Source organism: Oxyura jamaicensis, chromosome 6 (assembly GCF_011077185.1).
Source record: "Oxyura jamaicensis isolate SHBP4307 breed ruddy duck chromosome 6, BPBGC_Ojam_1.0, whole genome shotgun sequence".
Classification (NCBI taxonomy): Eukaryota; Metazoa; Chordata; class Aves; order Anseriformes; family Anatidae; genus Oxyura; species Oxyura jamaicensis.
The window spans coordinates 14,426,066-14,451,930 of record NC_048898.1 but is presented as its reverse complement, the minus strand read 5'-3'; the positions used below and the strand labels follow the sequence as shown (position 1 = coordinate 14,451,930).

The window sequence follows — 25,865 nt, the reverse complement described above, 5'->3', positions numbered from 1 at the left end:
GCAGGGTGTGTGACGGGCAGTAAGGTGATTTGCAACCAATAGCCCGCAAGAGAGCAGGGACTAAGTGCCACAGGAGCTTGTGCCTACCCCCAGCCTCACTAGGAAGTGAATGAAGAACTGCATGCATCTTGTTTTAAATGGAACTGAACAGTAATCCCGGGAGATTTAAGTGCTGAGATCATGCAATGGATACATATTTCACACCTGGGGATAGAGACATGCCTGAGATGAGCCAGGAAATGTATCTACAGGCCAGGCATGAATACCCAGTTGAAAGCATACATGGAACAGTGAAAGCTGTGTAAAGAATAAAGTGATTGACAAGAAACGCCTCATGAAATCCCAGCCCAGCCCTGGAAAAGGTCAGAACAGACTTGTTTCTAATGAAAGAAACTTTATGGCCACAGTAGATTACTAACCCAGTTTTTGGAAGACGCACAGACAAGAACAGTGATCAGAAAATGGAAGGCACAGGTTTCAAGATATGATATACCTCACTCACTGGGAACAAGTGAGAGGGTCCTGATACCTCTCATTTAGGAATTTGAATATTTCAGTGCATTTATAAACTTCTGAATTTATGTCCCCTTAAATACAAAACAGAATAGGAAGATGGCATCTGTCTTAAAGGCAGCCAAACAAAAGGTGGCAATGTTAGAGAGATAAGGGGGGTTGTCCTGTTTGGTTTGAACCTCATAAATGCTAAATACTTCCATGGTTTAGATAGTGACGTGCTCAGAGTCTAAGAAAGTATGTCTGCTGAAGAAAAAAAAAATATATATTTACAGCTATTGGAAAACCAAACACAAAGAACCTAAAAAGCAGCAGCTACTGTATGAAGGCAGGTGTGTATGAAATTAACCCTGAAGTTACTATGAAACATAACAGCACCAAAATAAGTCATTGGGTGCAGGGCATGAGAGGAGTAAAACATGAAGGAATAGTGAAACCTGAGACACTGCACTGTGACTGGAATCAAAGACAGCAGCAAATGATCATAGTCTGTTAGACTAATGTGGCCAAGACAAAAAGCATGTGAAGTCTGTGATCCGCACAGGAGATCAATACAACTGATCCTCTCACGGGCCCTCAATAATGACCAAAATCAGGGAAGTTAAACAGTGTGGAAAGAACTTGGTTGCTTCATCACTGGCATCCAGTGTTGTTTTAGCTATTACAGCATAGCCTGTCTGGCATCCATTTGCCACCCTGGTGGAGTGTCAGTCTGCTTTAGGTTGTGCGTCATACCTGCTATTCCCGTACAGATGTCTTGGATACCTTAAGACCTCTCAAATGGCACTGGGCATTGAGCATGACCAGAGGAATCCTGTCACTTGCCTTATGAAGCATCATGCTCTTGAAGGGCCACAACAGTGTGGTAGTGGCCACAGCCCAGCGTGGCAGCAGTGGGTAAGCTGAAGAAATCTTTAAATGGGTAAGTCTCTGCAATAATTATCTTCAGCTTTGGCTTTTCAAGGCCAGCTGTGGGCCCAGTCCTGCAGATTCTTACTTTGGCCAAGAGTCAGTCTCCTGTGGGGAGTTGTAATTCCCAGAACAGATGGGAGCTGTCAGGTTCCCATTCAGAAGTGTTGGAAAGGGATAGTGTGTAACAGCTCCCTCTGGGCAGGAGAGATCAAGGGAGACAGGTGGATCTCTCCAGCCAAAGAGAGGATATCAGAGATAAAGATGCTTTAGAAAGATGCTTTAGCAGGCAACGAGGTGTCTATGTAAAATACCCAGAAGAGAAAGCAATTAAAACAACTGTAGTTGATTTAAAAAAAAAAAAAAAGACTTGAAGAAAATAGAGTTAGTCTGAGAATGAGCTTAATCAACAAGGTGTCCTTGAAGTTTATCAGACCACCTAGAGGTGCAATATCCTAGACAAGCAACAAGTTCTGAGAAATACCCTTCATCTAATCTTTTTATTATTATTATTATTTTTCCCTGCCCTAGAAAGACTGAAGTGTTTTGGTTTGGTTGGAAAACTGAACTAGCTTGCCAGAGGGAAAGCGAAGGAAACCAGAACATTTTCCCAAGGAGAAGGTAAGAAGGTAAGGCCCAGCCACACCTTGCAACATCAAATCTTTAATCATGTATCTGCCTGCATAGCAGTGGCAATATTCAGTGTTTCTGTAACATCATTCATGCAAGAATTTCAAAGCACTTCATAAGCACTAATTAATCAAACCTCACAAACACTCAGCAAGCAGCAACTTTGCCCACCAATGAAGCGTAATCACTTCTAAAATGGAATATGATGGCAGTTTGATATCTCATAACATGATGCAACAGGTCAAGGCAAGTAGAGCAGGAGCAATTGAGGGCACTTGGGAAGTATCCATCCTTAAACAGTTTTGCAGATACAGTGCTTCTTTTACGTTAGATATGCTTTGTTGGAGGTATTAGGTAAAAATATTTCTTGTGAAAAAGCAGCTTTTGCATTTCACCCAAAAGAACAATTTGAAATATGTTTTTAAATTCCTAGTATAGTTCTTTATGCTAAAGGCAAATATCTGCACTTCGTAGGGACAATCCAGCAGAACACTCTGCTGTCGTTGTTGTTTCCATCTCACTAACCAGTGGTACCTTCAGCCCTAGACATGAAATAAAATACTCCTGCGTGGCTCTTGATGCCCAGGCTCTGCCAACAGAGGTTTCTTGGAGGAGGAAGGCAACAGCAAGCGCTAGCTTCAGTTCTGCTAAATTTTCAGGGACCACCTGGCACCGTTTCTTTTTGTACTTTATCCCTGGATGTCTCTTAAAGCCATGATCCCCAGCCACAAACCCTGCTCCAATGCAGAATCCATAGGATCTAAATCAGGACCTTCTCTTGGCTAAGTTAAAGCTGTCAAGCATTCCAGTTGAATCCGATGGGAGAAAGATTGGGCCAGCCTAGTTTCTTTATATTTCCGCTAGTCCAGTCTTGAGGGGTGGACTAATTCAGATGTGTATATGTTGCTAATATTTTGATTGTTTTCTTCCCAATTAAATATATGCTGAGGAATGTTGGGCTTTTCCTGTCTATAGGCAAAACATCCCCGTAGTTTAGGTCTCCTGTCCCATCACTTCACATCTTCTTTAGAAGCAAATGGGGCATGGATGGATTTTTTTTTTTTGACATCATACAATAAAATTATATTCTCCTTGTGTAAAACAATGTGCAAACCATTAAATAGAATAATGAAATGCTGGAAGTTAAAACAATAAGCTTGGATGATTTAAACCTTGCTACATTTTAAAGGAGCAATATGTTTGCAAGAATGAATTGGTCTTTGGGGCTGAATAAATAGTACAGATATCCAGCCCACTTTGGAAAGAACAAGTAATACCTAGAAACATAATTTAAACCAGTGTTGTAATTAGCTCGTCATTTCACATTGCTAGAGTTTTGGTCTTGTTGTTTGGCTTTACAAATGACCCATATAGTCATCTGTTAATTATATATGATACTGAAAAAAACAAAACAAAACAAAACAAAAAAAAAAAAAAAAAAAAAAAAACACTAAACACCAAAACCCAAAACACACACACACATGCACACACATACAAAAAAAATGTATTTGAATAAGAATCTTTCCTTTGGCAGAATAGTTAACAGTAAATTATTTAGATGGATTATGTAGTTCATTCTCCATTAATAAGTCTTTGCAAACTTATTTAAAAGCCCAAGGTCTAGGGGCTCCTTTAACCATATTTTCAGGATATCATAATTCTCCCTGACTTCACTTCCTGAACACTGAAGCAACGCTATTTTAAGTCAAAACTCATCTCACCATACATCTAACTGATAAATAATGGGCATTACTGTGAATGGAAAAAGATGGCTTTGTTCCTGCTTATGGTAGAAACTGTAGAAGTAGAAATTCTTTAACAGAAATTCAGTCAAATTCTTGCACGACTTCTTTCAGAAGCTAGGAGGACTAGAGTTTTCCTTGCGATTTTTCTTCTGCCAGTAGCATAGGGTGTGAAAATATTCCTGACTTTTGCACTGGGTCATCCACATACCAAGCCAATATTGAGATGGAATTCAGAGCTGTCTTAAGGCTGCTCCTGGTTACCATCACCTTCTTAAAGTCTCCAAGAAATGATTTCAGTTCCCTAGGATCAGAGAGAGACAGATGTTCCTAACCAGTTCCCTTATAAGTTCACCTTTAGTGGATTAGTAAATGATACATTGTTAGTGGAAAGCATCGTAAAGCTATCACACAAGGTCTTTTTTGTTGTTGGTTTTGTTTGTTTTTTCAAATCCAGCATTCTCCTGACAGCACAGGTACTTGGTGAAATTGATTCTAGCTAATTGCTGAAAAGAAGCTACAGGAGGAGGTCAGCATCTGGCCCCAAATTTGAGTTGTATGCAACGGAGTGAGGATTCTTTAGTTTTAATATTAATATCAGCATTAACAGCAGCATGTCTTCAAATGGAACAAATCAGTGAGGTTGCTTCTAGGGATAGTCTGGATTGTGAATCATGAAACTGTATTGTGAAATTTTGGCTAAAGCTGCTGTTGTGTGAGAGGCATTCTGAATGCAGATTTTGGCCCTCTAACAAGCCCATTTCTACCAACCTAAAAATTAAGAAAATACTTTTTCATATATGGACTTTTTTTTTTTTTTTTTTTTTTTCTCCTGGCTTTACAACTTCAATTTACACTAATTATAAGTTTGCTGTAATTAAAAAAAAAGAACACAAACACCACTGTCATCTATATTCATACACGTACACTAGAAATTATAAGCTGAGGGTGAGAACTGAAAAATTCAGTCTGGGATTTTGACAAAGAGTCAGACCTGCTGTCTCCCCTTGAAGTCACCTAGGTGAGGCTTTTTGACATAATGGAAGCATCAATGAACTGCTCTTGATTAAATGTTTGACAGGTTGACACTATCCCCCTGAACAGGAAGACTGGGGTTGAAAGAAAATTTTAATACAAACAGAATTTCATTAATAGCATGGTTTGCTGTAATGGGGGTCTTTTCTTTTCCCCCACCATTATTTTTGCTTAGATGGTGTCATTACCTTTTAAAGGGAAAAGACACTATGGTTAAGCTTTGTCTCAGAAACAATGTCATACTAATGGAATGGGAGCTTTCAAGTAAAATCTGAAACAAGCATGGAACAGTTCTGATTCTCCAGGCACAAACAAAACCAGTTTTAATAGGGTGGTTCCTTTAAATGCAGGCTCTATTCATTGAGCCAACATTTATTTTGTAGAGAGAGTGCAGAAATTCATTAAACAATATAAAATAATCAATATAAATAGAGTATCAGAATGGTCTTGCATCTCCCTAGATCCAAAAATATAGCCTCACTTTGCTTTATTTACCTTCTGAGAGCATTTTTTCAAATGTGGTAACTGTTAGACTCTATCTGCTCTGTTCAGTGTTAGGGCTGTCATGATGAAAGTGCATAAACAATATAAATAATAGTTGTTGGCACATGAAAGGAACTCCGAGTGGATTGTTCTTTTGGAATCTAACTGTCAGGGCTTTTGTTTGACTCTGTTTTTTTATTATTATTATTTTTCATGTTTAATCCAAAAATTCTTAGAATCTTAAATTGATTATTTGAAAACCCATCATTCTTTTAATATTTACATTAGAATTTAATATTTATAGCTTGATGCCAGGCAATTCTTATACAATTTAGTAAATATTTATTAAATCAGACTTGTTTTTTTAAGACTTACAGTTTTGTAACTACTCCCTAGCACTAATACCCTTTGAAGCAGAATGTCAGCCTGCGCAAGTCAGTTTCTATAGTCTTTCCATTCCTTGTCTGTGTTGATCCTTCTTGACTTCTTTTCACTGCTGAATAGTTAAATAGCTTAATCTCTTTCTGATCCTTGATATTATCAGGTTATATAACCTCCCACTCCATTCCCACTAATCATCTCTGAAATGTAATATTTGCACGTGGAATTTTGACTTCTCATTTGCGATTTGGAGTGGTCTTTAAAACATTGTTTGAACCCACAACAACTCTCCTCGTGATGCATTTTTAATTTCTCATTTGCAAGCAAGTAAACTGACTTACCGAGAGCTTACAGTCAATATTTTCTTGATGCCATTTAATTGCAAGTGTTCAGCTTTTATATGCACAGCTTGAGACATTTACCACCTTACTTGCAGACTCATACAAACTCTTTTTTGAAGATGAGAAGTGTGGAAGTACTGACTCACAGTGAAAAGCAGACCATATGCATCTTCTCAGTTTGGAAACCTAAAACTGAGCCATCTAAATCAATGAACATGATAGAATGTTATAAACAGCTTACCCAGTCACCAACAGAGTCAGTAATAGAACTTGGGCATCTGCTTCACATTTTCTTGTTCTCCTGCTATGCTATTCCCCCCTCCTTAAATTTGTCCATCAGTGACAAATTAAGTACAAGTGGACATTTGAGAGATATGGGCAAAAGAATGTTGAAAACAAAGCAATTCAGAGGGTTTTATCCTTTCTATCCAAGTCAATGGCAGGTGTTCTACATCCTATTACGGCCCTGATAGTGAGTTACGTTGCATCATTTCAGCACACTTGCTTTCAGACTGGATGACTAAATGTCAGTTCAGATAGCAAATATCCAGTCCAAATGATCCACAGTTGGATGGCAGCAGGTGAACGGAGGAGTGTCCAGTGCAGGAGCCTACCCTAGCACTCCACACATAGAAGGCTGCAGATATTCCAGGTCTTGGTAACGGAAAGAAGCAGATAGAAACCAGGAAATATTTTCCTGTGATTTTATAGTTCTTTCATGATTGATTATGAGCCTATGCATGATGGAGAAGAGAGCTTTTCGGAATAAATATGAACAGTTCTGATTATACATCTTCCCACTTATTGACACAAATGGGCAATAGGCTACATGCTATAAGCAAAAAAATGTTTCACTACATTAGGAACCATTTCTTTGCTAAAACATCCATGAAATCAGCCTCTTGACATACTCCCCAGCAAGTTAATCTGATTGTGATTGGCCCTGAGTGAAATGGAAATGAGAAAATTCCAATAAGCATGTGAACATACAAACTGATTTTCAACCTACTTTAAACACAGGTTGGCTGAAGACATTACTTGTATAGACGAGTAAGTGAAAGGATGAAGTGCGTCTGAATGTAAAAGCCAAAATCAATTTGATTTTAAATGATTTTCAACTGATTTTAAAAAGCAGTGTTGTGGAACTTATGTGTAAGGTTAAAAGGCTTCAATTTTATTCCCTTCAAACTAAAACAAGCTTATTTTTTCTCCTGTATTCAATTTATCATTATTTTTATTCCACTACTGTTTTCAGGGGTCTGTATGTCACTTTACCAGTTTTAGTCAGAATTATTGGACCAATGATGCAAAATATTTCTATACACAGAACTGAACAGCAGATGGGCCTCCATGAATATTATATTATTCATGGCTATTGAATTAGAGATGCCCTAAAAACAAAATATCTAGTCTGCTGCAGTGGTGCCTCAGTTATAACCTTTATTTTAGCTGCAGGTTTCTTTTAGCTAAATTCATTGAGAAACCCAACAGACTGATCAAAATCCCTCATGAAAATAGCAAGAGCTTTTCCTGTTGAATTCAGTAGGCTGCTGGTCAGGCTGTATTTACTATTCACTGAGCAAAATGGTTTTGTGATACAAGTTCCATAGTGAGTCTGGATAAATTTGGATTCAGTTTTTTTTTCATTTTGCCCAACCTTGGGTAAAAATTGTTCTCTTTTAGCTTTTGTTTCCTAAACTATAAAGTGATAGTAATATTTTTTTTCCTTTTTTCATATTTTGTTTGTAAATTTAGATTCTGATATTTTTGGTGAGGGGATTGATTTTTTACTGCATGTGGACCCAGCAGCAACTCCTGCTATCCATTTTGAAAAGCGAGTTATAGCTTCCTGTGGGGCTTGGAATATGGTGGTGCTGGAATTCCAGAAGTATTTTGATCAATCCATGTTGAGGAATGATAGATGCTACGGTTCTTCAGATTGGATGGACAGTGACTAACCAGTGAATTCAAATGGTTCTAAGCATTTGCTGCTTATGCTTTGGAAAATGCTTCTTGATACAGGTATGAAAACAACCCACAGTTGTGGTCAAACACAGGCTTAAATTCTGTAGAGAGTTAATTCTACAACAGAGCTGTGTAGGATTTAAATGAGTTTAAATTAGAGCAGCATAGAGTTGCTGAAATCTTTGCACAAATATCTGTGATTAAGGGCAGTGACAAATGTGTCTGTGCTATTAATTGTAGAATCCCATATCACAAAGGATTCAAAAAAAAAAAAAAAAAAAGAAAAGAAAAAACAAACCCACAACATAATCTATTTGTTTGGCAGTATTTTAAATGGGGAGTAAACAAGCTAATTTCTGAGCTCCTTTACATCAGTGTAAATTGAAGAAGAATTTTCTTCAGAAATTAGACTGTTTAAGTGCCTTGAGATCATTTCTATCTTCTCTCTCTTTCAATCGCTCTGTGCATTCCAGACCTTCTGGCTTCCCACCATGATTTAGTTTTCTGTTTGTATTTATAAGGGGGAGTTTATTGCTGATGTTTGTGCACAGTGTAATTAAAAAGCAGCTTCCTTACTGAATGCAAGGGCTGTGAGTCAGTTCCTGATATTTAATACATCCCTTATTAAAGCAGTATGATAAATCCTATATATGAAAAGAGATTAAGGATAAGGCCTTCAAAAAGAAGAAACATTTAAATGTTAAACTTAAGTTCATATTTACATATATTTCAGTGGAAACGCCAAAGTTCTCAGCAGTTTGAGCTAGGTACTGAGGGTCTGAGATCTCAGTCAATGCATTTATCTCTTTACTTCCATTTAAAGATTCTTCATGGTAAAACGTGTTGTTTTTTCAATCTGTGTATTTACTCACTGTATCTTTTAGTACTGTGTTAAACTATTCAGTGTTTTTAAAGCTTCTGTCTATGCAACAGTAAAACCTTGCTGATGTAAATAGGCTACCTAAATGGCCATTCAGCTAATCCAGTTTCCTTTAGTTTAATAGTTACATTAGTACTTTCGTAATTTCCGTTCTAAAAACATTCAAACTATCCTGAAACAATATTTACCGAGGTGAATTTTCTTAAGAAGATGATGCAAAATCTTCAGTTTCTGGAAATGCTCTGAAGATTTTGTGCATGTATGTTTTTGTGTGTCGAAATACAGATGATAAGTTGGTGAGCAGCTATAGATTTTTCACTTTTGTATATCTTCCTAGATTCACAATTGAAAAAAAAAAAAAAAAGCCTATGGGACAATGCCAACTGTGAAGTGCATGACACAAATCTCTGACATGTTCACATCTTGAAAATGATGTGTGTCTCTTGTCCTCAACTCAAAAAGACCCTACAAGATTTAAAAAAGGTAAGGAAATGCCAATAGCAGTGAGCCAATTTCTGGAATGGTTTCCATATGAAAAGAGGCTAAGTAGAATGGGCTTAGAAAAGAGGTCTGATGGCTGCATAATTCGTGATGGTAGAACTTTAAATTGTATGAAGAAGTAATAGGAAATGACTATTCTCTATTTCTTATAGTAAGAGTACTTAAGCAAGTGTTAGTGCTTTCACACGCACATACTTAAAAGCATTAGTAACCTGTGGAACACACTGCCACAGGATGCCACAAAAGCCAAAGTATAAATAGATTTAGAAAGCAATTATCTGGATTCATGAATGGTAAGCTTGTCCTTTGTAATTAAAAAACAGAATCCTTACTACTGGCAACAAAGTTATTGATACAGCCTCAGCTCAGGAGGTCTTGTAGGACATATAAAAAAAAAAAAAGTCCTCTGTGTTATGTAATGCTGAAGCATTGCTTTTGCAGAAGTTTTTGGTTTTGTGTTTTGTATTTTACAACGAGATTTCATGGAATGTATGAAAATCTACAGTGGCGTAATGCCATCACAATCACTTTACTAATTTAAACTTATCACAGAGGCACACTGCATCAACATCAAATATACCTTCTTTCATTTCCAAATATGCTGATAGTGTACTCTCTCTCTCTGGTACACAGCAACTTTATTTCCTGTTAACATTTCATACGCCAGATAGTACCCTGTATAATTCTATAATAATATAATAATGCAGCAAGTGCTAAAATAAATGGAGCAAAACCTGATCAAATGTGAAAGATTTTGAACTTAACTCCCAGTAGCATAAGCATTCACCTACATGCAAATGTGAAAATAAGGCAAGAATGCCTATCCTGAGGCCTACATACTCACTCCAAAAATACCAGCCCGAGACTGTATCCATCTTAATAAGGGACTGAAAACCACGAGAAGGCCCAAAGTCCCTGAATTCAAGTCAGCCATTTTATGTTGAGAAGCATTATTGGACCAGTGATTATTTTTTCCCCCCAAGAGCTAATCTGGCCGATAAAGGATGAGAGTATTACACATTTGTTTCTTTTTATTGCAAAGTAGTATCTAGTCTTCAACAAGACAAAAGTTGAGTTGCTCTCCGAAAGATTGTGCTACCAACCTATTTTGCATATTGCTATATGGTATTGGCTCAACAAAGCAGAGCCAATCCATTACTTTCTCTTCCCACAGAGCTGGTCTGGATTAGCCAGCCAAGTCGCTCACTTCTTAGCATTTTACACACTGCCAGCAGCAACAGTTGTTCCTTGTGACCAGCTCACCTTGACAGAGATGGGTGCATTTTTTATCAAATGAGTGTTTATATTAGAGTTTGACTGTTCACCTGCTGAATGTGCTGACTGAGCCTATGGATAGAACTCCCAATGGTTTGCAGTGCATTGCGCGTTATTTCAAGAAAGGAGGAGAACTCGTTTGTTTTTTTATTATTATTATTATCCATGCATAAAATTGTATTATCACAGCATGGACATGCTTTATGGACCAACAGGCTTCCATTCTGCCAGGTGGCTGTGAATGGAGTTGCTGCATGTCATATCAGAGAATGCAAATGAAGCCATTAAATGGGCATTTTTTTCATTGAATCTTCTAAAGTAAAACAAAAACAAAACAAAAAGAAAAGAAAACACAGCCTTTTCAGGCCGACTGCCCCTTGCGTGATCCAGGGAACAAGCAACTATTCCAGTTAGCCCAGCCGCACTACTGAAATAATGCTTTCTACTAGCAACAGCAGCAATAGTACACGAGTTGTCTTCGTGGAGAGGAGTGCTCACTCACCAGAAGCTTTCTTGCTTCACCTTCAAGTGCCCCTTTACAACACGTGAGCACCTGTAGAGCCTAACGTCATCTGCAAGTGCCTGGATAACCAGCAGTGGTGAGTCTGGGGGCTTTGGAAGGTGGAGGAAGGGAAAGTTTGGGTGCATAAATAAGCTGAAAAAATCCTCACTGTCAAATGAAATGTTCCTCTGCTTTATCACCATTATTTTTAGCGAGATTTTGCATTATGGTACCTTGAGTTTTAAATTAAATGTCAAATATAATTTGGCACTACAAAGAATGAATTATGTGACTGCCCTTAGAGAAAATCAGAAGGCTTAGCTCTGTGAGTTAAATTGGTATCTGCCTTATACTGAGCTGATGTGGGCTAATTGATTAGGATCTGACAGGATACCATATTGCAAATTCAGCACAATCTCTCCCATTAAAAAAAATAGACCTAAGGTACCTTTAGGGAAAAGCAAAAAAATCTTATGTGAAACAGAATGGGGAGAGCAAAAGAGTATCTTCAAGGACTGTCTTTTGCACTGATGGTTTAGATTCCCCAGAAGCCCACATTTCTTAAGGGCACAAGATGGATGTTAATGTGCCCCGGGTCACTTTGAACGCAGATTTGCAATCAGATTTCAGGTTCTTCTGGCCTAATTTTAAAGAAGAGCAAAATATTTTCTCAGATAGCTGACTAAATCTATCTCCATGAGAACTAAGATGACGAAGTGCCACTTTAGATCATTAAAGGAGGGTAATACATTTTAATCAGCAATTATATGAGGAAGGACAAACCAAATGCTATAGCAGTGGGTCACTTTAGAAATTCAGTACTTGTGGCCCTCTCCCTTTCAAAATGTATGATGCTATTTCCTGGAAACATTAGTCTTAAAAAACTATTGTCGAGTAAACAAGCCTTGTGTTTCTCACAGCCTTCATGTCTGTGTAGTCTGGGTTTAATTTTCTGTTAAGTATGGGTAGTGTTGGGGGGGGAGGACTAAGTTTGAAGTTCTAATGTAGTCAGGCTGGAATCTGTCACTCAGCTTATTGCATGTTGATGACTCAGTGCAGTTTCAGCTGTAAGCAGACCATGATTTATGGACACCAAGTGAACTCCTGCGGCAAAAACCAGCCATGAGATCAGAGCAGCAATAGGGCCCTTTTTTGGCAGGAGACAGCGCCTGCATTTTTCTCATTCATGCCAAACTGCTTTGCACGGCAATTAGCTCTGTCCTCATTTAGTCTCCAGTCCCAAAGGGTAATGAAAGTCATATATCATCTTCAAGGCTGCTAATTATCCAGCTCAGTTACAGGTAGGCTTTGTAACTGTGAGAAGGGCCTGTCTGCTTGATATTTATTGCTCTTCCAATAAGCAAGCAAAGAAGGGGGGAAAAACTTTCTTGAAAGCTTGCCCATACCCCTTGCCTCAGATCCTTGACATACCTTCTGCAAATGTGCTAGTCAAAGGGGAAATGTCTTCATTCCACATATCCATTTTTCATGCTGTAACTAAACATTCAGCAAGAACAGAGAGCAAGTGCTTGAAACATGAGAGAACATACATTTGGGGTGAGCTTGTCTCTGGTTGTTTGCTTGTGGAAAGGCAATCTTCTGAATACACAGTCATGAAAACAGGAAGAGCAGTAAGAAAGTATGAGGAAATTCTTTCTCCTCCTCCACTCCTTTCTCCTCCCAGCCCTTCAGCACACATCAGAGCAAGCACCTTGGGAAAGCACTGGGGTTAGGGAACCATGACAGTTTTACTGAGGATGTCAGGGGAAACCTAGAACTCTGTATTTGAACGCTCTCACTATCAGCCCTGAAATACTGTAAAATTCAACTCTCTAAACAGAGTATGGGATCTGCTTAACTTTCTGTAACAGTTTGGCAATTCCATTTGTTTTGGATGCTGATTATTAATAGAGTCAGGTCTCACTGCTTGGACCTATCTTATGCTGTTGGTAATATACTGGCTAAATCGATGTTCTAGGTATCTGAGACCTTACTATGGTAAGGAATGAACTTCCCAACCTTGGATGAAATCCTGCTACATTTTGAAAAGGCTTTTTTTTTTTTTTTTTGATTTTCATGTGCACAGTGGACTTGCTACACATGCATGGAGCGACACCACATGAAGTCTGATCTCCCTGGCATTATCAAGGTCCCCATTTGCCACTGAGCCCATTGTCTCAAAAAATTCTTAAGACAGCCTTGTTGTCTAGAAAGGTAACCACCAGGGTAAACGTGTAAAGGGGAGCTGGGGCAGAAGCGGTCAGTAAAGCTCAGCAAAAAAGAGCTTTGGCTGACACCTGCATCTGGAGGTACAGTGGGCAGGAGGAGCAGAGATGCTCATTGTGTGTGCACAGTAATAGCAGTATGTGACTAAACTGGCAGAAGGCAGAGAAGATCTGAGCTTATTGTCATAGCAGAGACATGTTGAGGAGATTACGCTGCCAGGTATATGGCTTTTTGGGTGGGGAGCTGAACTGCAGCACGGTGGGAGTTCTGCAGTCTTTCACAGCTTTGAACTGCAGTGTGGTATTGGGAGGGGCCCAGTACTGCTCTGGTGCCTCTGGGTATCTGCACTTGGTTCATTCAGGCCTGATTTTCATTTCTGTCAGCAGTAGGAAAGCACTCAGAGTGTGGGGGTGTGAAAGAACAGGACAAAGTTTCTTATTCTTAGATTGTCTCTTCCTGTCTTCAGTGTTGTATGAAAATGGAGGACCAGCTTTCATGGTCAAATGTGATTTTATTTTTCTTTGTGCTGTGAATGTCATAGTGTTTTGCAGACACTGTTTTCACCTTCTTCCTGGCCTGGAGGAAGCATTAGGAAGCTGATGGAGATCCAAGTGGTTCAGGTATCAAGATTGAGAGGAGTATTGCGAATGAGTGGGTGTTCATCTGTTGTGTATTGGCAGGTTCCCTTGAGCTGAGTGGTGCTCATCTGATTTATACTAGTCCTGGAGCTGCCATGCAAACCTTGGATTGTCTGTCTGCAATGTCTTTGCCAAATTTACAAACCCGTTGACTTAAGCTTTCTGTAGTTGCATTCTACATGCTCTCACCCCAGCTTTCCTGGAACCAGGTATTCATGCAGCTCTTCCTGACACTGGTGGGAACTGCTCCTGTATGTCCTGCTGCAGAGCAGAGCACTGTGTTCCTGCTTTCCTGCAAGCCTTTCTTGCTGAAGCACCATCCTACCCGTGATGATGGGTAGGGCAATGAGTTAGATAGAAGTCGCCAGTCATGATCAGAGTGGTGATCTATCTAATCTGATATCTTGGCACTGATAATGGATAGTGCTAACTGCTGTAGAGGAAGCTGTCCCTTTTCCTCCTATTATTTAATTCCTTCTCTGAAAAGGATTTTAATTACTCTTTTCCCACAATAATAAGATTTTCTGTTTCTAAAAAAAGTTGGTTTGGCACTTTTCATTCTGCAGTTCTATAGATTTTTCTTTTTCCACATCTTGGAGTTTTTCTGCAGTCTCCCCTCGGGAGTTAGCAGAGAGTGAGAGACGCATAACAGGAAGAAACAAATGTTAAAAGCTTAATCCAAATCCTGCTGAAGCTGCTAGTGTATTGCCTTGCCACCATTTGGTTTAGATCTGCTGCCTAAGTCAGCTTCTCATGTAGTACTAATTAGCATGACACCAATATTAAATATTGTTTTGGAAGTAGTGTTCTCTGAGATGAAGATGAGAAAGTAATGAAAAATGAATGCTTAAGCCTTACAGTTCTCTGTCCACAAAACCTGCTCTTAGGCTGTCATTTCACTTGGTTTGATTTTCCTATTTATTGTCCCATCTCTTGAAACAAACATTTGTCTGACTTCTGTCCATTGCCGTTTGTATTAAGAATGACCATGTTATCATAAGGGCAGGTTTCCATAATTCTTACTCTTTATCAGTAATGTGATCTGTTGCGCAGCAAATAACACAGGAACCTCTTGGCTTTTTGTTTACCTGTTACAAAAAAGGGTGATACTCAGGGATAGTTTTGTATCAGCCGAAGGCTAATCTGTTGCTAAACTGCTGAAAAGGTGGTGAAAGGGTGAGTGTCTGTCCTCAGCAGCAGTGCTCCTCCAGCTGTGCGGGCAGCTGCATGGAGAACGGATCTGGGGGGCTGCTGAGGTGTGCAACCACGTGTGCTGACACAAAGGGTGCAGGAGAGGCAGGCAAGGGGGAGGAAGGGTGGAAAGGAGGGATCTGTCCCTTCAGCAGCATTTCACAGTTCAGCTAGATGAAGCTAGCCATGGAAGCACATCCTTACTGTAGTGGCATCCATACTTTATGTTTAGGGCTCAGTTTGTTTGTTAGGTGGCTTCTTCAGCAGGTGAAAATAAAATTATATAGATGTGCATGGAAAGAGGCAGCATAATAAAGCCTTGCTGCGTGGACCCCTATACAGGATTCAGCTACTGAGAACCTAACTACAGCAAATTAAAATTAAAAATAATAAAATATAAAAAATGCTGCTTTTAAAATATTTCACTCATGAGGTAGCTTTACTCTTCCCTTTCTAATGAAGATGAAAAAAAGGAATATAGGGAAATTCCATAATTCCATTCGTAGCAGTTGGATCTTCAAAATGATTTCTGTGCATGTGTTGATTACACTGCCACAGGAGCCTTGTTCTGTTCGTTCCTTGTGGGAAGTAGTTGTGGTAAGCCTCTGTGTTCAACAGTTTGGACTGTAGGGCAACTCCAAACAGCTCCTGGGGAATTATTCAGCGTTGTCTGAAAATTCACTCAGATGTTCAAAAACTTTAAAGTAAATTTTCTCCGTGTATAAAGGTGGCAGCAAGGATATGTGTGATAAGGAAAAATAAAGCAAAACAGAGGTCTGATGTGTGAGGAGCAGGACATGATAGGATTGCTTTCTTCGTATGACCAAAAGGATTTTTTTCTCTTTTGACTTACATTTATGTGCTCAACAGTAAATACATTGCTTCTCATTTGTGGCAGGAAACCATCACAAATTTGGTCAGCTCCAACAGGGAAGGCACCAAACAGATCTTGTCTGGTAAATGTTAAGCTCATTGTCAGGAACCACCAAATCGTTGGCATATACGTGTGGGGAAGGGGTGAGGAGGATTGTTTTATTCAATCTCTTCTTATATATTCCGCTCTGCATATGTTCCTGTGATATGGTCATCTCTCTAATTAATCATCTACGTGCCATTCCATTTTATGTCAGAGCAAGCAAGGTCAAAGAGATGCACTATGTGCACAGAGCAGAAGAGGCTAAGTTTTGCAGTGTTGTTTAGCTCTTTCAGATGATTGTTCTTCATTTCATAATGAAGTCATGAACAGCCCACAGGAGATCCCACCTCTTGTACAGATGAACTCTAACCTTGTTATAGAGAGCCCTGCAGGGACAGAGGGCCATAACTGATGACTGTGATCCTCATCCTCTCTTTATGTGTAAGTATGCTGGGAAGAGAAAATAAAAATGAACCTGGTTTGAAATTTTATGAAAAGTCATTGTAGGTAACACAGAACAAAGGTAGCTTGCTGACAGTACAACTGAGGAACTGCACAGACATTCCTTTTCACGGGAACCAGCTTGCCACTTTGTGAGCTTCCATGAGCAATACACAGTAGCTGACTAGAATCAGTGAATTAAATGTGGGTTTCTTTTATGTTGATTCGTACTAGTTTGTCTTCAAGAGGATAATGGAAGGCTATTTCTCCAATTAGATACTGTGCATCTCAGGCAGGGCATGGTACCTTTTGTTTGTGATTCACTTTCTTGATCCAAAGGAGTCAGAGTTACCATCCCTGGGCTCCTTCACTGCAACACAGAGAGTGTCACGGTGCCTCCGTGTCTTTCCTGCTGTGGAACACTGGCAGACTGAAGATGGTGAGTGATGGCCAAATGTGTTTGTGCTGTTTGAGAAAGCTTCCTGAATATGTACAACATAGGATGTTATTTCCCATGATTGCTGTTCTGTTCTGCCCGGACTGTTTGACGCTATTCCTATCAAGACTCATAGGCATTCTGTAGCTGGTAACACCACAAAAGTAAGTGTAGCCATGTGTAATTTTTACGTAATTGTGTCTCTAAGATATATCTCTATACAATTAATTAACCTGTTTATTGAGCAACAGGGAAAATGGTTTATTTACTAATATAGTAAACAAATTACCAACATACCTATGCTATGTGAAACATCAGTTACAGTGTTTGTTTTCACATTCAAAAATTACAACATCGAGTAAGTATATTCAGAAGCAATCCTTTTATTCCTATCTTACTTCATATAGCTCAACTCATATCCCTTTCAGTCTCCAAGCCCAAGCCACAGGCAACCACCCAGTTGTCCTCACTCGAACCAAAACACAAGTCCATTGCCATATGTGTTTAATCTAGGCTATTTAAATATATCTTGTTAAGAAACAGACAAGCAAAGGAACACCTCTAGTTTGTTCTTCAAGCAGTGCCATAAAATCATGTCATAGCTTTGGCCTGGCTGCTATAGGACCAGAGATAGGAAAATTCTCTAGTCTGTATGTCTCTGCAGTAGAAAATTAGTACCTGATTTGGGGCAGGGCTCGATTGTGCCTTGTGGTAGGTGGCTGTCCAAAAAGCACTTGCATGGCTTCCTCAGTGCACGCCTACCACAGTGATTTCTGCTTTCATTGCTCCAGACACCTCATCTATGTCTGTGCTGCAACTGAGACTTGCTGGCAGAGGAATGCAATCTGAGCTTGCCTTTAGCTTTCCACATGGCTCCCAGAGGCCTCCATGCCTTGCAGACAAAATACCTCAGGGGTATATCAACACTGTAAGTGCTGAGGGACCCAAGCTGGGAACCAGGAATGGCGGGGAAGGACAGCAGATGTATCCATGCTCACTTTGGAGAACATCGCTCAGTCTGAGCAGCATGGTTGTGCAAATGCAGCGAAATGACCTCTAGATCTGAGCTCTTATCTCTGCACATCATCACATGGACTAACCATTCAGTCTGCATCCTTGAGTCAGATCCTCAAGTTCTCAGGCAAAGTTTTCAATGAAGTCTGGCAGAAGGAGTGTGTAATTTTGTCCATAGACACTGAATATACAGTAGCAGTTGTGGATTGTCAAATCCAGCATAGGATTATACCCCACATCATATGCTTCAGCACTTTATACAGACTATGTTTAAATTATTTTTTAATTAGCTCATTATACAGATAGAAGATCTGCTCATCTCAGGTTTCATAACCACAACTTTGCCTGCAGGTCTCTTTATCAGACAGTTGGATTATGCCAGCACCAAACTGGAGCTGGAAGTGCTCAGACCCTGCAGCAACGAGGCTAATATTAAAAGCCCTGATAGCATCAAGCACCACCCTCCATTATATCACAATTGCATTTCCATCTTCATGCCCAGCTATAAAGAGCTTGTGGAGGGTGGGGGTTCGTGACTGCTGGAAAACCTGCAAGCCATAGAGAGCCAAAGCTATTTGACTGTGCATAATGGTGCTACCCATAACCTCTGCATAGGTTTTGATGATTGAATGCAAGTTCAGCCCACCCAAAGTGATTCATAACGAATTGTTGGTCCAGAGGTTGCAAAGCACAGATATTCTCCCTCTTCTGGTTGGAGAAGATTTTGTAGACATACTTGTATAATGAGCCGTGACAGTGCCAGTTGCCTGCAATAGTCTTGCCTGCTTTGGAAATCCCTTCTCTCCTCCATTCAAAGCCTGTCTCCTATTGTGAGATGCACTGTCTATGTACGTAGCTTGCAGCATGAATAGGCATAGCTGAGTAAGTACTAACTTCACAGATCTGGAATTAAGGTATATATAAAGTGATTTATTTGGGTTTATTTAGGAAGTATGTGGCACAGTTAGGAATAGACCAACTAACTTAAAGTCCAAGTATTGGTCTTTACCAGAGCCCATCCTTACTCCTGTTCTACCTACCTGTTAACAGTCTCTTCATTAGATGCTTTCAGTCCCACTGAGAAATTCTCCCTGGAGCTTCCAACCCACTCTGGTATGACAAGATGACAACAGTTGTAATGAAATAATTCTTTTTTTTTTTTTTTTTCCTTTTTGTTCCTTTCCATTTGCTATCAGAAATACCATTAGAAAGCTCATTTCCATGAAACCAGGATGGAATGGACATTTCAACGTGTGTCAGTATGACTTTTTAAGGATAGCTGCACCATGGGAGAATACTTGCTTCAGACTGATCAGATGGAAGAAAAGGCTGTCAACTTAGCTTGACACAAACTGCAAATTTGACTCAAAAAAGTTCCTGAAAAATTGTATGGTTTGTTGTTTAAGGTACGTCAAATCTTTTTGGAGAGATATCCAATCCCAATTTAATTTCTATGAAATCTTGTTCTTGGCCTGTGTGGAACTGTACCACAGCTTCAGTGATGGGAGGAAATCCAGCTGTGAAGGGTCCTTAAGTTATGGTCCAGCCATTTGCACCTCTGGAATTTCATAATAAATGGAATCAACTGAACGTGGTGGGGAGGTTAGACAATGAACAGATCTGAATGAGTGGTGAAACCCATGACTCATCTCAGTGTCTAATTTCATTCCTGTTCAGATTGTTTATCTAGGAAGAAAAGGGCAGAGAATGTATAAGGATATATGTGCTGTTTATTTAAATGTGTAGTAGGAAGCTAATTCCTAGGTAGAAGCTCTGCTCTGAAGCAGTGAGAGGGAGAGACTGATTTGCTGTAGGAATATCATTAATTTATTTATTTTAATGACATTTCTTGTCTTTTGTTTCATGTGTAACAAAAGACCATAGTGACTTTCTTCGAAGTCCATCTGTCTGAGATCCTTCTTTGTTATTGATTTCCATTCAACTCCTTCCAGCTTCTCTATGAGTTGATGGCATTCGAGGGCCAAAGCCTTGTGATGTATTTGCTGTGGTTTTATTAATGCTGTACAAAGCCTCATCTCTTCCCTAGTTCCTGATTGTGGTGAGCCAGAGGATGGAAAACCAAGCGGCAGTGAAGCATTTCAATATCCTATTTCACTGCAAACTCGCATTAGATTTGTTATTCTCTTTGAAGTCAGCAGAAAAACCGTGACTGACATCAACTGAATATCTGGTTCTGTGTTTCTGACAACATTACTGCTTGTCTTGTTTAGCAGTCCCTGTGGCCGTGGAGACTGAAAAGTAGCTCCAGCAGTTTCTCAGAGGTTGGGAATGCTAAGAGCCCCGATAACTCGCCCTCTAACCAGCCTGCCGTACTTGTCCCCCATTTTCATCAGCTTGTTCTAACCCACTAGTGCCACTGCCACCATGTCTCTGCCCAGCCTTTCTGTGCTAAATTGTCAGTAGGCATAACAGCAGGAGGATGAAGGTAGCTGTTGGGTGTGAAAGGAGAAGTAGGCAAATATTTTGCTTGCCCAAGGGCGGGAATGTGCCATCAATGTATCTGGCTATTTCCCTGAATAACATGTTGCAGAGGATTTTCTGTAAGAGACAGGCCTCCTCTTTAGCATCCTGCCTCCAAAAATAACTTGTGCCTGATATTTCAAAACCCTTCGTAATGTACCTTGCCAGTTACATATTGCTGAGCAGGAGGGTCGAGAGGATTATTTCAGCTGTGGCAATCAGTTTACACCTTGAACCACAAGATCGGATTACTTTTGGTATTTAATTTTGAAATATTTCCCCCAGATGTACTGTACCTTTGCATGTTTTTGGGATGAATTTCATTTTGTTATTTCCTGCTCTTATTTCTAAGCTTTCTTAGGTCCTCTGTGTTATTTCTCTGTCTTCGCTTATGTTTGCAACACTTCCTAATTTGGTATCATCTGCAAATTTAATTATTGTCTCAGCTCTTTGTATCACCTGATCAGTGGTTTTAAAATATTAATGAAATATTAAAAACCAGAGTTTAACACAGTCCCTACAAATTTCCCAATGGGCAGTTCCCTAAAAGCATTTATTTGTGAGTGGGTTGGTTATATATTTAATGTATATGACACTCTGGAAGTATACAGGACCACTCAATAGAAATTACGGACATTAATTCATGTTTTATTTGCTCTGAAAAACTTAGTCTACAGGCATCGCAAACATGAGAAATAGCATAAATAGTTATGGAGTGGGGGCATGGCTGTACAACTGAATGTATGTGGTTTTGAGTTTTCTGTGGGAAGCCTCTAGCAAAAGTGAATTCAAAGTTGTCATAAACATATTTCATGGCATAGATGAAAAATAAAGACTGTGGCAGGAGAAGAATACTCAGATGGTCCAAAAAAGCCTGGTATTTCTTTTAAGGAGTGGGACCAAAGAAAAAAAGTAGTAAAGAAAGAGGTCCAAGGGCAGTGTTTTGCAGTGCTCTGAAATGGTGTTTTGAATTTGATTTATAATAACTGGAAATCAAGGTGCTGAGAAGGAAGGGTATGAAAAGAGAAGAATGATCAAAATGTCCATTGAAACAAAGGGAGTAAGAAAGCTGCAAGACAAAAAAAATATCATTGATACAGCTGAGGCAGCAGATGACTAATGTATGAACTCTGAGTAAAGGAATAAAGAGAAGGCTGAATTTTTAAAGTTTTTAGACCTAGTTTTCTGGAAGCATCTAAATAAGCACATAGTTGAATATTTCAGTTGACTTTCCATTAAATGATTTACTAACATGTAAATATTGTACATCAATTCATTTTTTATAAATTTAGCTTTTTCACAGTTTACTAAGAAGAGTTTTTCTTGGAAGTTCCTAATGCAACTTGTTTGTTACCACTTCTTGCAACCTCACTGTTCATGCAGGTTACTCCATGCTGTACTTGGCTGCAGCAGAGATTCCTTACTGGCCTGACACGTCTTCGTGAATTGCTTGCTCCTCCCTCTGTCTGTGATTGCCTACATGCTTATTAGGTAAGAAAGAACAGAACAAGACGCTTTGCTTACTGCTTTTCTTTTTGCACAAGTTATGTCTTGTATTCTGAGAGGAGTTTTTGCTCAGTGGCTTTTAGATAATTTTTCCAATTATGTAACAACTATATCCCCATATCAAGGATCATATTTATCAATTACTGATATGTTGTATTTTAGATACTTTATTAGGACTAATCATGAAGCAGGTGCTAGGTGCCGAGCGAATATGAAGGGAAAGCATGGGCTTTATCCCAGTGAATTTCAGGCTTGTTGAGTGTTGTCACACATTCAGCCATTCCGGCCTGTAGAACTGTTAACATTGCATTTTAAGCATTGTTAGTGTTGTAAAACATCGCCTTCTCCAAACTAGACATTTTAATGAATATGCTTTAGCACCCTGAAACTGGAGAGGTTGCTTGGGTTCCCAGATGGTGTTTTTAAACAAAAGTCTAGTTTCCAAGTGTTGGAAAAGAGGAAAGTGATGCTTAGATCATATCAGTATCAGCTCAGATAGTCTGTATGGGAATTTTTCCCCATGCCCACAGCTTTTTGTGTAGTGCATTCAGCATTAGTTTTCTTATATTGTCAAACTTTAGGCAGCTAACTTGCATGTATGAGGTAGGTGTCTAGGTTCTTCATATTCTCAACAAAGAGAGTGAGATGCTTCTCTTCTTCATCCTCTGGAAGGTCCACTTTCACTTAAAGCCTCCTAACTCGGGGACCTACAGGAAAGACTGTATCAGTGTCCCACTTGGCAGCTGCACTGCTGTGCAGGGGTGTGGATATGCAGAGTCTCAGTCTCAGTAGTGAACAATTAGATTTTTTTTATTAAGCATCTCACTGAATCTGGAGGGATCACCCACAGCTGTAACCACAGCTATGCTTAGGAATCAGGCTTATTGGAGAGGAGGACAGCAGGGAAAGATCAGCTTGTAGTTCACACAGAGAGAGTTTTTGTTGGAGAGGGACAGAACAGGACCCCAACTGTAAATGAAAGCCCTACCTTCACTAGGCTACAGTCCAGTTAAAAAAAAAAAAAAAAAAAAAAAAAAAAGGTTCAGTGCAGTTGTCTGAGAACCTCACTTATTAGGCAATTTTAATATAGCTGTAACAAGCTCCCTTTAAGCCAGACCTTGGGTAAAGCCTTAGAAATGCTCAGCTGTGCCATGTGGCTTGTAACAAATATCACGGAGTATTGATTTATTCTATAACTGCTCCCTGCCATGTGTTATGTAAATAACAAGGTTTGATAGAGTGTGTGGTTCTTCATGCTGTAACACATAGGTCTTGCAGAGGTCTCCAGTCAAAAGATGAAAAGCCAAGTGCCTCCAGTTGTCCTCAGGATGTGTGCATGACACTGCAGCTGCACACACGTGCACCAAGCCCTTCCCTTCTGAGTGCATTTTATGATGATGATTTTAATGTTTTATCTGGTTCTGATCTGGGCGGGTATAATCTTCTAATTACATAACTTCGACTTTTCTCAGCTTGTCTCCATGTTTAACACTGTTAATAATTTTCTGCTGGAAAAACTAAACTCATGGTGCTTTCAGTGCATATGCTCATATCTATACAGATTTAACCTAGAAAAATACATGCAGTCTGAAAACACGACTAATTGTACTCTGGTTGTAGGTTACAGAGCAGCCTCGTTCTGTTTTCCCACAGCCAAGAGAAGGCCTCAAGGCCAAAATGTCACCTCAGATTTCTTTTGATCTCAACTTATATTTTATTAACCCTTTTAACTTCACTGAGTGTGTGTAAGGAAACATGTATATTCCCTTTCATATAAAACCAGCATTGTCCTTACATCTTGCGTGCAAATGTATGGACAGTTTCTCATACAAAGGATTATTTAGATGTAATCTATATGCCTTGTGAGTTACAGATAAGAAGGGGCGGGCAGCATTTATGCTGCAATGTTTATGATTTATTCCCCTTTTATTTTCTCTCTTTAACTCCATCCAAAATATTTCTGAGAGTCTTAGTGAAATATAATACTTGAAGCCTTTAATGGCACCTTTTCATCTCACAATTGCAGAGTGCTTTTCAGGGCTTAATTAAGTTTTACAGCACGTCTCTCAGGTGAGTATAATTTGAATGCATCCATTCCTGTTTGTGCGGAAACTGAGGCAGGGAGTGGTGATTAACTTAAGGCCATACACCGAGTAATATGTCAGAGTGAGAATTGTGGGGTCCAGGAGATCTGATTACTTTTGTATAAATCCAGCATGATTGGGTTCTCAATGATTTCATCAAAAGGACAAAAAAATGATGGCCTCCTCATCTAACAGAGGAGCCAAATGGCTTCTCCAGACTCATCCATTCTGTAGCCTTCATGATGATGGACTAGTTTATGCCTTGGTCTGCTTTCGGGGCCTCTCAGATGTTTGTGCATGCCAGATATTTGCTCGGTCCTCCAACAGGGTCAGAAGAAAACAAGTAGACAGTTGCATTCTACCTCAGTTTCTTTCTCAGCACATGGTGTAAGTCATCTTCCCTTTCCACCAGCAGTCTTCTTAGGGTGGGATCTGAATGCATCCATCAACTCCCAAAGCCTTGGTGTTCTACAGTATAAACTCCATAATATTAGCTGCAAAAACCACGGGCTCCCTGCCTGGTCCCTGCCAGTGACAAAGGGGAAGCTTCTCATCCCTCTCTTTGTTGAGAAGTACTGAAAGCGGTCTGTCTTCTTCTGCTGTTTGGCAGGTGGAAGAAAGCTGCTGGGAGGAAAGTGTTCATTTACTCTGCGCGTTTTTCTTCCCAAGATGTTTTATAGATTCAATCATCAGCACCCAGTAACCAAACGCAGCTACTGGTGATGCTGCAGGAGAGGCCATAAAGCATCGTAGTGGAGTAGGGTGGGAGGATATACTTTCTGAGACTTCAGTGATCAGGGATTGAAAATCTTACCTGCTTTCACCAGAGCCTGCCTGTGGCAGGCCTGTAGCTCTATGACTGTGTCACACAGGTTCTGGCTCCCCACTTTGTGCTCCTGTCAGCAGAAGGGACAGTATCATCCAGCCTGGCTGGCAGGCCTGGAACTGATGTACCTTGAAATTTAAGAAGTGAGGTACGGTCACTTATTTTAAAGTATGTGAAACAAGTGAAACAAGTACCTGAGAGACTGCACGGATGCAGTGTGCGGGCTGGAAGCGCTCTTGCCTTTGTACTGGCCATCATGGTGAGAAAAGGTCTCCAGCTGTAAGTCAGACTCATAACAAGCAGAGCAGTAGTTTTAATGAGTTAAGGAATCCATCTTTGGAAAATCAGTGGTGCAAATTAACTTATGATTCTCTCATCAGACAAGCCAGAGTTTGAGTGATGTCCTTTTGTTGCAAGAAACCGGTCTCAGACCTGGAGGAAAGAGAGAGGAGCCTCCTGCAGTCCTCCACTGCCTGGCTCTGCCAGATCCTCAGCTCTCTCCAAGGATTCAGCAGCCACGATGTCTGACTCCAGTCCCTCCAGGTAGGCTGTGCGATGTGGTAACGCAATATGTTATCCGTGTGCTGTAACAAAGTCAGTCAGTAGCCACTAGCCAGGTATAACAGACGCAAAGAGTAGTTTTCTATTTCCAGCACTGTCAGCCTGGTCTCTTAAAAGTACTTGCTTGAAAGTGAAATGGCTCCTCCCAGTCCTGCAAAGGCCAATCTTCTGTTGCTATTTTATGAAACCAGCACAGCATAGTTTGACTCTTTATCAGGATAATATAATCAGAGTGCATATGAGGCCATGCAATTGCTGAACAGTGTTTGCCACTTGCCGTTGATCCTCTTCTTGATACCTTTCTCTTCTCCTTCACACTGACCTCTCCTAGTAGTGAAGTCAGCAGCTGTGGCCACGCGCACAGGACATACTTTGACAGCAGCAGGAC

The 25,865-nt window shown here is 39.9% G+C and overlaps 1 long non-coding RNA gene across 2 annotated transcripts; it reads left to right on the top strand.

Moving 5' to 3' along the window:
- The first annotated feature begins 811 nt into the window (after positions 1–811).
- On the top strand, positions 812–21,751 carry LOC118169446. Of its 2 annotated transcripts, XR_004752107.1 has the most exons (6): positions 812–1,435; positions 1,954–2,043; positions 16,111–16,229; positions 16,343–16,569; positions 16,804–17,008; positions 18,738–21,751. It is a non-coding gene; the product is annotated as an uncharacterized LOC118169446 (long non-coding RNA). The 2 variants fall into 2 exon arrangements; XR_004752106.1 differs by lacking the exons at positions 812–1,435; positions 1,954–2,043 and adding exons at positions 7,825–8,056; positions 9,217–9,362 and having other exon boundaries at positions 16,343–17,008.
- Positions 21,752–25,865: the final 4,114 nt, after the last annotated feature.